Below are 3,350 nucleotides of genomic sequence, written 5' to 3' on the forward strand. Positions count from 1 at the left end.
ACAACAAGGTGACCTACAAGCTTTGATAACTCATGATATGGATTTGATAGGAAATTTGAGTTTGTTGTCAGTCATATATATATATATATAAATAGAAGTTATGTTCATCCATCAACATATGCATATTTTGCTACTACAACTATTGTATATGTCACCCGTGCTTCTGTTATCAAACGTGGTAGAATCAAGCCACATGGTTCATACAAGCAACTAAATAATGAGCATTTGTAGTTTCGAAGTTACCTAATAATCCATACATAATGACTATAGGTAAGCACAAAACTCAGTTGCAATGACACGTGGAATGAGCTCTAAGCTTCTTCCTAGAGGGCATCTGCTCCATGACCGGGCCTTCTTACTCTGCATATTTAGGCTTAGCACATGCTCACCTTTGGTCGTGACATGTCCATCCACATAGCCAATGTCACTGAAGAACAAGGACACCATGTTTGGTTTCTTCAGGCTCAGGACAGGGCACATGGGCACCTACTGCTGCAAGCCTAGAATCACAATGAACATCTCATCAGCCCAGAGGCCCATGATAAGAAGGTCGGCATCACCATGTTTCCTCCACTCCCATAAGCCTAGTGCCTGCAGGGTCCAAGAGGTCATGTTGATCTTGTCCTTTGGGAAATCATGGTAATGGGAACGGCGATCCCAATCTTCCGTTAGGTAGTGGTAACTATCGTTGTGGCGGAGAATGACAAACCGATCTGGCTTTAGATCGAAAGATCGAACTCTGCAATATTAGCACCACAACTCCTCTGGTTATCAACCGATAAATGAATCCAGTTGACCTTGTTAAGAAGGCTAATCCCTGCCTACGCAACGAAGAACATAAGCAAGAACAAGAAAGAAAGCAATTAAATTACAGATGAATGATTAATCTCACGAAGTTGGGGTCTCACAAACCGATGAATGGCGAAACTGTTCTTGACAGATTAATCTAAGCAAAACCCAAAACCTAATGACAGTGGTGGCGTATGATTATAAAGGTCTTAGGGTCGTCGCCTACCCTAAACGCACCCCCTAATGGGCTCAAACATGATACGTGGTCCAACGGACCAAAAGACGGTGTCGCAGCACCCTAGCAGATTCTGGATGCTGACTTGTTTCGATTATTCCCATTTATTCTGAAGGGATTTTGATGTGAGACCACTTGGATTAGCTTCATTATTAAATTAGTTTTCCAACCATATGTGGATTATCGAAAACGGAGTCCGGATGTGTCCTGGGTGACCAGTTTAAGGCAGACTGGTCCTGGAGGCCGAGGTAGACTCAAAATCATATTGGACTGGGCCTCCTGTTTCTGTTGAATGTCCTTGCTGGTCATCAATGCCTCCACCTCTTCCTCTAAGTCCCTCATGACCCTCTCCAATGTTCCTAAGCAAGATAACATCATTAGGTAGTAGTCTATTCTCAAAAGTATGAAAAGGATCGCTTAAGAACGAGCTCACCTTTAAATTAAGTTGGCATATTTAAGCCCGGGTCATTAGACCTTGCATGATGGTCGGAGGATCAGCGGGTACATCCAAAGGAGTGATGTCCTCATCACATGGTCATCGTAGCCATCAATAGAGAGGAACTTGATGACTCCATTGACACAACCCATGGTGTTGTGCACCGCCGGTGACATCCGCAGCGCTGGCAGGAATTCCCACACGTTCGGCTTGGGCAGAGGCACCAACTATAGCTGATCATCTAAGAGCACATCAAATGCCACCATTCCGAAGTAGAGGCTGACCCAACATGCCCAAGATTCTAGGAATGCCAAAGATACATCTGTCATGGAGTATTGGAGCACCTCGGAGGGAAAGTTCACCTTCTTCTGTACCCATCGCTCTTGGTCAGTGGACGACGACCACAACAATGTAGAGTACTACCTAGAAAGATGGGATTGTACCATCACAACTAGGGTGAAATTGCCGCCTTGGCCCCTATGTATGATGGATGGAACATACACAAATACCTCTTTGAACTGTTCAGAGTCAATCCGAGGGGTGATGACGAAGGTGTTAGTGTCACCGTCGTAGACCAGATAGCGCCCAGAGGAAGCGTGGTAGAGGGAATTGGGGCCAGTGAAGAGGACAAGGAGGTTCTTGTCAGCACACGCTACAATGATGCCCTCCAGCTGAGCCTTGATCTCGCTAGCTATGGTCGCAGATGAAGCGATAAGGTGGAGATCCTACGGGCTTTGGTGACTTCAGGGATGAGCTAGACCAAGCCCTCCTACACCAAGTCCACCACGCCCATCAGCTCTTCCTCTTTGATTGCATTGTCATCACTGCAGAAGCCATCAGCTTCTTCCTCTTCCATCCTCCTCCACCTCAATTCGATCTCATCCCATGTTTTGATGGTGAATTCGCTCATGCCCATGCCGTCGGTTATTTTCTCGCCAGTTCTGGTGACGAGGCACACAGAGCGGTCAAACACTATCGAGATAGGATTCATCGAGTAGGTTGAAATGGTGTGGGTGTGTGGTGAGGCCAATCTATTTTATGCATTTTTTAGATGCAATCGATTTTATGCCTATGTGTGAGGAGTTGCATGATTGGGAGTCAGGATGAATGGGATACCTTTGGGTCGAAAGCGAGGCGCTACTAGCGGATGTGCCTCGGATCTAGAAGGCAAGGCAACGCTGAGACTGATGACCAACGATGATCGATTGATCTGGTTTGGACTGACCTTCTCGGATCAAGTTGGTAGCTCATGTGGGGACCATGACATTTTCTTGTTTCACCACTTTTGTTTAAAAAAGGAGATTACTACAACATGCGCGCGTAGGATTTGGGCTCCCGGTGCATGCACCTCTCTAGCACTAGAGATTTGAGTCGAAAAAAACTCAACAACTATCTTCACTGACTCTGGTGCCCTCACCCCCGCCGCCAGCCACGCCTTGCCGTGACGAGCTAAGGTTTCGCTGGAGCTCCGGTGAGCTATGGCCCTAGCTCACCGAGCTCCAACAAAACCCTAGCTCGCCCATGGCACCACATTCTTCCCCACCCCCCTTGTCGTCGCTGCCATGGCCGCCACTGCCGCCACCATGTCCAGCGCTCTATAACACCCCTGGTGTTACGAGCTTGCTTAGCACTGAGATTTAGATCCGAGAGAAATTAGCCAAACAAGTTTTTGGGTTTTAAAAATTTATAACGCACATGAAATGATAAGCGAATCCTATGTGACTCACATTTGTGGTTGAGAAAAATCAAAATAAATAGTGTTAACTAGTGCTCTTGGGTGCTCAAAAATCAAATTTAACGTTAAGATAAGCTCTTTTCGTTAAGTCAGCAAACACTTGAACTATTGTTAAAATACCATTTTTGGTGAATTATATTGAGCAGAATAGTTAA

General features: G+C 45.9%; 1 pseudogene; it reads right to left on the reverse strand.

The window, feature by feature from the left end:
- Window positions 1–264: 264 nt before the first annotated feature.
- On the reverse strand, window positions 265–2,451 carry LOC136467788 (uncharacterized; annotated as a pseudogene).
- Window positions 2,452–3,350: the final 899 nt, after the last annotated feature.

The sequence above is a fragment of the Miscanthus floridulus genome, chromosome 1, assembly GCF_019320115.1.
Source record: "Miscanthus floridulus cultivar M001 chromosome 1, ASM1932011v1, whole genome shotgun sequence".
Lineage (NCBI taxonomy): Eukaryota > Viridiplantae > Streptophyta > Magnoliopsida > Poales > Poaceae > Miscanthus > Miscanthus floridulus.